This window comes from Dioscorea cayenensis, chromosome 9 (genome assembly GCF_009730915.1).
Source record: "Dioscorea cayenensis subsp. rotundata cultivar TDr96_F1 chromosome 9, TDr96_F1_v2_PseudoChromosome.rev07_lg8_w22 25.fasta, whole genome shotgun sequence".
Taxonomy (NCBI): Eukaryota; Viridiplantae; Streptophyta; class Magnoliopsida; order Dioscoreales; family Dioscoreaceae; genus Dioscorea; species Dioscorea cayenensis.
The window spans coordinates 1,897,455-1,908,480 of record NC_052479.1 but is presented as its reverse complement, the minus strand read 5'-3'; positions in this window follow the sequence as shown (position 1 = coordinate 1,908,480).

Genomic DNA, 11,026 nt, shown 5'->3' with positions numbered 1-11,026 from the left:
TTTTTAATTACATCAATTATATATGTTTGTCTATTTTATTCGTTTATATATAATTGGTTTTTATTTTGTCAGAAATGGATAAAACTAAAATTAGTAAACCAAAATTTAAAAATAAAAGATTGAGATTAAACATGGGCAATGACAAATACAACACGCGCCAAACATTTTAAACAGGCTAATCGCTTAGGTCAGCATTCATAAAAAAAAAAAAATTGAAATTTGTTGAGATAAAAGCTCCTTCTCACCTTTAGTTTATATATATAGATATATAAATTTGGTATGTGCATCTATATATACATCTATATACTTTTTATTTATTATTTTAAATCAACTATCTTTCAAGATGACACATATATATGACCCTATAACTGAAATTTTGTGTGTGTAAATATATAGATCTCTCCATCGGAGAATATAATCATGTATAAATCTCCATAAAAAAAATTGATGTTTATATCATTATAAAACATTAACAATTGAGTCTATGTGTCTATTCATTTTTTTTTTATAAAAATGGATAAACCACTAATTTATTGCAAAAGAAGGAGTACATGGTAACACAATGGAGAAAAGACAGCAAACAAAGAACTAAAAAGAGAAGATCTGCCAGAAATCTTCACCAGAGATGAGTAAAATAGAGGCTGTATAGAACAACATCGTGAAAAAAGAAGCTAAAAGAAAGCAAGCTGGACAGGCGAAGGCTACCATCTGGAGACACATGCTTGCCCAGCTACAGGAAGAGGGAACTACTCTGGATCAGTAGTGTTCGTCGAATCACCGATAAAATCTGAAGGTCTAGTGTTCAGGAAGTTGAGGGAGCGCTTGATCCTCTGCGAGGCCTCGAAGGTTTCCTGTTGATGCGACTCAGAATCTGTTGAAAGCCAGGAAAGTAGCATATTAGCGGACCTGTATAAAATTGTAAAAATAGAAGAACAAGTAAAAGTTAAAAATCCGATTGTTTCGCTCAAGCCAGATATTCCAGATGATGGCTCTAGAACAATGGTCCCACAGGTTCCTAAGAGAAGAGGTCAAAGAAGGGATCCAGTCGGTCCAAATAATGGGTACAGAGGAAGGATAAGACTCAGTTGTGAGAATTTGTCTGAAAAAGGACCAAATTCGCTCTGTATAAATACAATCAAGAAAAAGGTGTTCCACTGTTTCCGAGCTATTATGACAAAGAAAGCATGTGTTAGTAGCATTTGGATTGCAACCCTTCTTGAAAAGATTATCAAGGGTAAGAATTTTATTTCCCTGACCAGCCAACAAAATAAAGTAATTTTGCTTGGAGATTTGATTTTTCCAGAAATGAGAGTAAATTTGGCTGCGAAGACCTCCATCAATTAAAAACGTGTAGAAGGATTTAACAGAGAAAACACCCTTTTTTTCAAGAGGCCAGGAATGAAAGTTCTCTTGAAAATTGATGCATGATCGGAAAGAAGGTAGAATGGTGTTAACTCCTGCCCAGAAGAAGGATTTATTTCTTGGTGGGTGTTGAAATAAGAAATCAGGAGATCCGATAATAGGATAGTTGGCCTTGATGATTTTGGACCAACAAGAGTTCGGTATAGTTGTGATTTTCCACCACCGTTTTCCAAGTAAAGCTTTGTTGAACTCCAGAAGATCAAGAATTCCCCAGCCACCCATATTACGAGGACGACAAATCCTTTTTCCAAGCAATTAGTCTGATTCCCTTTGGGCCAAGATCCGTTCCTTTCCATAAGAAGTCTCTCCTAATCTTATCCATCTCATGGATGACCCAGGCTGGGAGCTTGAATACCGACATCCAATAAACTTGGAGTGTTGATAAGACTGAGTTAATGAGGGTAAGACGACCTCCAAGAGAAAGGTATAATGCTTTCCAGGGTGTGAGTCTAGATTGGACAGCTTCAATACGATTTGTCCAATCAAGTCGTTTAGGCCTTTTTCCAGAAAGAGGGAAACCTAGGTATGTAATTGGAAGACAATCCCTATTGCAATTAAGAATTCTTGCAGAGGAGAGATGTGGTTGAAAACCATAATTTGTGGAATACAAGCAACTCTTCGAATAATTAATAGATAGACCAGAACAACCTTCAAAAGAGATAAAGTATTAGTTTGATTATTCGAAGATCATCGTGCCCACCAGCTGAAAAAATGATTAAGTTATCTGCATATTGTAAATGACAGATGCTATTTAAATGATCAATTTGGACACCAATCAACACTTTGGATTTGATAGCATGGTTGAACATAGCACTAAGGGTGTCAGCTGCTAGGGCAAAAAGGAGGGGTGAAAGAGGATCACCTTGTCGTAATCCCCTTTTGCAGCGAATATACCCTTGGGTAGTCCCATTGATAAGAATTTGTGTTTTAGCAAAGTTGAGAATGGTATGAATCCAATTAATCCAACGATTGCCAAAGCCTCTTGCTGCTAGAATCTCCAGAGGAAATTCCAGTCTAGTAAGTCAAAGGCTTTCGCAAAATCGACTTTAAAAGCAAAGCCAAGAACTTTCTTTTTTTTTAAAAAATTGAAGATTACTTCCTGAGCAGCAATAATGTTATTAGCAATGCATTTGCCCTTGATGAATCCAAATTGAGAATCGTCAACTAGGGAATTAATCACTTGACTTAATCTTGAGGCGAGAATCTTTGAGATGATTTTGCAAGTAGAGTTTATGAGACTGATGGGTCTGAAATCAGAGACCTCAGTTGGAGATTTAGTTTTGGCAATAAGAGCAATGTGGACCCAATTAATGCGTTCGAAGTTAATAGAGTAGTTATAAAAGTCACCACAAAGTTTAATAAGGTCCTCTTGAATGAAATTCCAGTGTTTTTGAAAGAAGAATATTGGGAAACCATCTGGACTAGGGGCCTTATTCACATTTAAACCGAACATAGTGTTCTTAATTTCATCAGTGGTGAAAGGAATTTCTAGAGGAGAGAGATCAACTCTATCCTCGTAATCAAATAGATATTGCCAATTTAGTAAGAATCTATGAGTAATTGGGGTGCCAAGAAGAGCTTGAAAATGATCGGTAAAAACTTTCCTAATTTCAAGATTGCCTTCAATCCAAGTCCCATTACTACGAATGCGGGGTATATTGTTTTTATTTCTTCTGCCATTAGCTAGCATATGAAAGAATTTCGTGTTTGAATCACCCTCTCTAAGCCAAGTAATCCGAGATCGTTGTTTCCAGTATATTTCTTCTTGTTTTAGAATAGAAAATAGCTCAGATCGGACAAAGGATAAATGACTAGATCATCCTCAGTAAGTGGTCTGCTTTCATGTAGGGAATCCATGGAATTTAATTCAGAGAGAAGATTTTTTTTTAAGAATTTTAGTGGCACCAAAAGTATCTTTTGCCCAATTGCGAAGATTAGATTTTAAGCTTGTGAAGTTTTTAGAAATAATGAAGGCACCACAACCTTCAAAATTAAGAGCATACCACCAATCTTGAATTAAATTCTCTAATTGATCATTGGTGTACCAAGATTTTTCAAATATGAAAATTCGAGATCTAGATTGATGATTTCCAAAATCCAGGAAAATAGGGGAATGATCAGAACCAATTCTAGATAGAGCACTTTGAAAGGATTTGGGATGTAGCAGGGGCCAATCATGAGAATAAAGAAATCTATCCAGGCAAATCCAAATAGGATTGGCCTGTCCATTTGTCCATGTAAAGTTGCGACCATGCAAAGGGGGATCAATTAGATTGAGGTTGCCAAGAATCTTTTGTGAATTAGCAATATCTCTGGAGTTGAAATCTCCTTTGTTTTTAACATCTAGAGTAAACACAGTGTTAAAGTCTCCACAAATAAGCCAGGGTAGAGCATGAATATTTCTGATAGTGTGAAGCTCATTCCAAAATTCGAGTCTAAGTGGACTGGCATTAGGTCCATAAACACTAGTGCAGGCCCAAGTTGAGTTATCATGATGGTTGGTGAATTTAATAGTAATCGAAAAGGTACCTTTGTGAATATATAAGGGTATGATTAACTGAGTGCTGTCCTAGGCAATAATGATACCACCAGCAGTACCTAATGCAGGGAAAAAAATCAAAGGTGTTCAGGCGCGAACCACCAATTGATCTTCAAATTGAACAATGAATATCTTGAAGTTTCATTTCTTGTAAACAGATGATGTCAGCACGTGAAGTAAAAATGATGTCTTTAACTAGGTGGCGTTTAGAGGGTCTGCCAAGACCACAAACATTCCAACTTAGAACAATCATCAGGAAAGGTAAGGGTCTAGCAATCAGATCTCGAAAGAGATCCAGTCGAAGCTGTAAAAGATTCTGCCCTAGTAGATTCTAGGTCTCGAATTCTATCCAAGCATTTAATCTTATGATTAAGTGAGCCAAGGAATTTAACACCACATGCATTGCTATAATTAAGGAATTGAGCATTAGACCAAGAAGAGAATACTGAATTAAAAGTGTCAGGCGTACAGTCTCCTGGGTCATCAGGAACTTTTTTCTTTGAAGATCTGGGTGGATGGGGAATAAACCCAGCTTCTTCATTCCATTGACCTGAGGGTTTCTTTGGTCTATTGCTTCTTCTGATTTGCCTTTGAGCCTGACCATGTGAAGTGTGAGCAGTAACATGTTTATTTGGTAAAGATATAGTGGGAGCTATCTCACAAGTATCAGTAATGTTATCTTTGCTACTCATAAGGGGATTCCCGGGATCAGGTAATAGATTGGTAGGCAAATCATCCAGATGAGGGTCAGACTCAAGAATCAATAAATTCTCATCGTTGAGAATATGGTTGTCATCTGCTATCTCATCGATAGGAAAGTCGTCATCATCTCCCCAGTCGACAAGCTCATCATCAGAGAAAAGAACATTTAGGGGGATGGAACTTGAGAGTAGAATTTATCTGAGTTAACACTAGGAACAAGTGTCCAGCCTCCAAGAATAAAAATCCATTTAATTATAACCCTCAGGAATAGAAATTGTTGGACGTTGAGATTTCATGTGAGATGGTAAAACATCAATTTCAGCAATAACAGGGTCCTTTGTGATAAAAATCTCCATGCCTTTAGATTCGGGGAAAGAATCTGATAAAATAGGAGCTTGAATAATCTGGGATGGAGTCTGATTCGTGATTGGATCATGTTTAGTAAATAATGGGTCTGATTGGAATTGATTCGGTTGGGTGGAATCAGCTTGAGAGTTGGATAAGATTGGCTTATCACGAGACAGAATCTCAACGGCTAGAGAATGAGATGTGATCAAAGTGGGATTCTGATCTCTAGGCCTTGATAACTCCAGATCTCGAGGCACTCTAATTGGAAGCTGTCTCGAATGAGAGGAATCAGCTTGATAGATATATGAAGTGATCTTATCCCGAGGTAGAATCTCAACTGTAGGATAAGGATTTAAGATCACAGTGGGGTTCTCATCTTTAGGTTGAGCCATCTCCAGTGATAAATTAGTAATATTTGAATTCTTATCACAAGATGGGTTCTGAGTTGAATTATTAAGGGAATCATTAAAATCCTGATCTCGAGGCACTCCAGACATCTGCATGGGTCCAAGGTGATCAGATGGAACCTGACCCCGAGGCGCACGAGCGGCTATTGCGTGATTAGTTATCACGTAGCTGCTGTGCGAGAACAGTGAATCCCCTTCCTCGTTTTTCTCCCAAGAAATCAACAGAATCTGGGGGATCACTGGATGTCGATCGCCAGAGCTCCGACTCCCATCGACCGGGGGATGGTCGTCTGAGCTCACAGCGGCAAGTCAAGGTTTAAAAGAGGCAGAAGAGGCTCCGGCGCAAGGTTTCATCTTCGAGGCTGAAGAAGATGTGGAAGCATCTAATTTCTTCAGAGGAACAGGGCCATGAACGATCTTGGAACGAATAACAGGAACTCCATCATCTTCAAGCTGGACTTTGAAGCTTTTGACCCCCACATCAATAATCATCTCCAATGGGAAGTTAGTGGAAGATTTGAGTCTCACTAACGCTCTCATGTGTTCCAGTGAAATGTCTTCTTTCTTTTGAACAAAGATAAGATCTCCGAGTGGCTTCAACACAGCGACGATAGAGTCCCAGTTCCAACAGTGGAGAGGAAGATTGGAAATTCTCATGCAATTGTAGTTCCCGGCGGTAACAGCATGCGAACCAAATTCTGGCGTCCAGTGGGAGAGGCTGACGGTACAAGGACCATGAACGGTGTTGAGTGTTAACCTACCCTTCTTAACTAGAGATAGCTACTCTAGTTGAGAATAAGGTGAGGATGAAGTCGTCTCCATACGGTGTAATGTTCTCTCATTGATCGGTGTTTAGATTGGCCGGGAGTGCATCATGAAGAGAGCGCACACTTGCATTGCCAGAAATAACCTTGATGATAACCCTTCTCTTCAGATCATCTTTAGACTGTATGATTGCCTCTGAGATGGGGAGAGAAACCCTAAGGTTAGGAGTTTCCTATTTAGAACGGAGAACAGGAACATGGAGGAGAGATTTAGCTGTCGGAGGGTCTTCTTGACAGCGTTCCTTTGGAAAAGGAGGCGAGTTGGAGTATTTCAAAGGGCATCTAGCGAGTGAAGTGCCCTACCACGAGAGCAGCAGCGAGCGGGGTAAGTTGATGAAACAACAATCTTCAACCTTGTGTCGAGATCTTAAGCATCTCTTGCGAGACTTCCTCGTTTTTCCGGCGACGGCGGCGCTTGATGAAGGGAGGGATTCTCGAGACGGAGGAGAGTTACGAACTACTTCAGCAAAAGAAACACCATCCTTCACCGGAGAATTTTTGATAGATGATGGTCTGACTTCTTGAGGCTGGGGAGAAGGATCCGTAGATGCACCGTCGATAGGAAGATGATGGGTGGAAGAAGGTCTTGGGTCTTTGCGAAAATTGCCATGAAAAGGACAAGCCCCGCCGCGGGATCCGCCGAGAGATTTTCGAGCGCCGCCGCGAGCTCCGCCGTGAGGATGACGAGCGCCACCGAACGGCTCGCGAGCGCCGCCCATGAACCTCATCTTGGGGTTTTACCCGAATACTTTTTTTCTCTATGTGTCTATTCATACGAGCAAAGGCCAGAAATCACTTTGTTTTTAATTTTTAATTTTTTATATTACATACGGTATTGAAAGTAAAGAAAAAATAAAAGACAAAATTATTTATAAATTCCTTAAAGTTTACAACAGTGCATCAATCATTCTGATTTTTCTTTACACTTCCTAGTATTGTTTTTTTCAAATTTTATTTTTAATCTATTTTTAAAAAATTTAAAATAAAATACACAACTACTACTTTGTTTGACTCGATGGTTAGTGTCCACCGACGCTTGTTAGCATGGCCACGCTTGCTGTTCTAGTGTCCGTCTAGTACTATAGATGTATGTGAGGGGTTTTGAAATGGGGACTGATGTCATCACTGAACTCAACTACACATACCGATTGAGCAATATAATACACGGAAAAACATGGTTATTAATCCATGAGAAACATGGAATTACTAATTATACTGACATTTAACTCTATTAATTAGTTTGACTGAAGTGATGGTTGATAAATGCTAAAGGAAATCAAACAAAGAAATTCAACTAATGGCACTAACCCTTGAGAATAAACCATGCATGAAAAGAGGTGTTTAAGCATAGACACCTCACAGAACTAGAAATATATAAGCACTAGACGAGGACGCAATATAGACTAATAATGCATATTAGACTGTGAGAATTCTTAAAGTGTACTAATCCTTTTTTTAAGGTAAGCCTAGTCCTATATAGAGCTGATACAAACGTTCTTATAATTGCATTAACACTCTATAAATTATAAATAGGTGGTGGATGATAGGGACGCACGCAAGTGTATGTGCCAATCGCGTAATAATGTGTACTTGAAATGCAAAGTGTTGATTCACAGCGAAGGAGGTGAACACTAGAAATAATTCTAAATCTGAAAATTAGCCTAATAAAATACGTGAAGTGTGTGAAAACAAAACCAAAAGAAAGCTAGATAATACGGGACAATCATAGGAGGAAAATCAAGGAAGAAAGCGATGTTTGGGCATAGTATCCCTCTAGGGCTATTAAGTATATTACAATGGTCATCTAAATATGCACTCCTATTTGAACAGAGAGGTTTCCAGAATTGTATTAAACCCCGATTTCTCAAGGAAAAAGTAACAGAATATGTGCAGAACTGATATAGACATCGACACAATCATATTAATACTCTATGAATCCTCATTATGAGCTAATGACAATATCTTAAGTAGATAATCTCCCCCAAAGGGAGTAAGATTAACTCTAATTCGAATACAGAGCAGAAATGCGATTTCTCCAAAAATCCACTCCACATGATTGCAAAGAGAACGGAGATTGTCAACAACTCAATCGGGAGAATTGAGAGAGACAGAGTCTTCAAAGTACGCTATACCCAGGCTTAATCACAATTCCCTCTAATCACGGCATGCCTATGATAGATGGGTATTTCTACTCGTCACGTAGCACATCAAACATGATAGCTAGGGCTTTCGCCTCGTTAGCAACCAAGCATTCAAACACGCAATTAAATTAAAGTAGATATGATTGCAACTATGAAATCAATTAAAGTATAAAAAATCCAACAACCAAAGTCATAAAAATAAACCCTAGAGTTCAACTACGCCCAAACGTCTACCAATTAGCCCTCCATTAATAGAGGGCAAGCATTCGATATACAAAGAATAGGTGTAAACATAAGATCCATGAAAACCCTCTTGTTAATCCCTAGGATGAAGAGTCATCGAGATAGCTTCCACGCACGCCACCAAGATGAGCTTGATGGCTAAGATCTCTAATCCCCTTGAATATTGGGTCCCTCTCCAAATCTTGTATAAGGTGATGGAGATTCGACCATTTTCTTCCTCAATCTTGCCTCCAAGAATCAATGATAGAATAGAATAGATAATGCCCAAGAAATCCTTTTAAGTTCTATTTATACCCGACTAGTTACGAGCGTAAGGACTAGGCAGTAAGGGAGTTGGGGAAGATTACCACGAGCTTTACAGGATGACTTATGGTCGTAAGCCCCATCCATAAGGTCTTCTGATTGCGTTACGGTCTCGCTTACGGCCATAAACGCTGGACTGTAAACCTTACTATTCTGCTTCTCACGACTGCCCTTACAATATACACTGTGGTTGTAAGCTCCTTTGGATGGTCCTTATGGGCTTCTTTACGGCGTAAGTGTCACACTCCGACCCTAGCTAGGCACGTGACAATTACCATGACAACAAGGAGTGGACCGTACAACGTCCCACCTGCTAGTCACCGTAAGGCTCAAAAACAAACCTACCAACATAGGTCACTAAAAAAGGAGACAATAACAACAACAGAACTAGCCAGGGTTCCAAATACAACCAAAAAGTATAAATACAAAATATAGGAACAATATACAAAAGATCAAGTCTAGTGGATCCATAAAGTTTACATGCACACTGAAAACTAACCTAGACAAGGGAAAAAGATAAGTCAGTCTACTGCATGCCCAGTACAACCGAGTCCAACGTCGTAGTCTGGGAAAGAAGATAAGAGAGTGGTGAGTAACAAGTGTTACCTACTGAGTGGTGACAACATAGAAATAACAGAGTAATAAATCATTTCAAATAGTAATTGCCACAATAATAATATAGAAAGGTAGCTCCAAGTATTCAATAGATTAACAGTTAACACCATGATTTATAAATAGTATCGGTAAATAACATTTTCCAACACATTAAGCACCGCTCAAAATACAGGCTGACCTCAAACAATTCCCGATCTAATCGTGGCCATGACTAGATATGGGACCACCAAGATGTTTTATAACTTTTAAAATTCAATTACTGCCTTCCTTAGTGTTGGCCACTGATATCCCCGTGTGGTGGCACCGGGTTTCTCATATAAAAGAATCCCCTGTCAATGGCTCCACGCACCTCTTAACTAGGGTAAACTCAGGGTTGACCACGCTGTCTCCCATCAGGCCGAACCATGGGACCCTCACTGTAGTATCGGACTAAAGTCCGTAGTCAACATCAAAACCAAATGCCGCTATGTAATTCTTTCCAATTCCAACTCAAGGAATCAACCATACGATACTTGCATGTAAATACATGCACATGTAATTATGCTTTTTTTAAGATAAATACATATAAGTATTCTAGGTTTAACCATTTCAAGTAAATTTATGCTCAAAATACACATATATCAATGGAATTTGATTTATCATCAAATTTAAGTTATAAAACATATAAAGAAATATTATAATACTCTTATTAAATCTATGCAATTACAAATTGAACCACTCATAGAACCAGTCGTCTCGCCTTGAAACGGGCTCATTGGTCAGCAATTTCCCTCCCCTTGGAGGATGCTTCGCCACCTAGATACAAGCAGGGAAACTAATGAACACAAGCATGGAAACTAAAATGCATGTGAATGCAATGTTACATGTTGAACATGTAAGTCTAGGGTTTTAGGGGAAAACGACATCATTTTGGACCCAAACAACCTCAAACTACAGTAAACCTAGTTCCAATGAATTATATGTAAGAAGGGCTTAAATTTGGACCAAAGAAATACAAGAAAAGCCAAAATTGTTTGGTACTACATAAACTCGGGATTGCTACAGTAAAGAGGCCCTTAAACAATAGTTTTTTCCCGATTTACACCACCAAATCAAGAAATTTTTCACAAGCATTCACACAAATGAATAGCAATGACACTGGCTTCGATTTGAGCCTAAAAACAACCAAATCCATGGGATATTTATAGGTTTCCAAATATTTTTGAAAATGATTAAATACGAGAAAATACTAAAGAAAAGCATTGGATCGAAGCCTCATCGAGCTCAAGAGAATGAGAGGAAGAGAGTAGAAAGCTTTTGATTCGTCGGAAAAAGCTCACGGAGAAATCAAAGTTCGTTGCTCAGTCGAATAAAGGAAAGAATTAAAACAAAAGAAGAAAGAAAGAAGGAGAAGAAGCCACGTTGCTCATATCCTCTTGTTTTTTTAAACAAGATAAATGACCGAAAATACCCTTCTAAAAAATAAAAAAAAGAGTCCAAAAG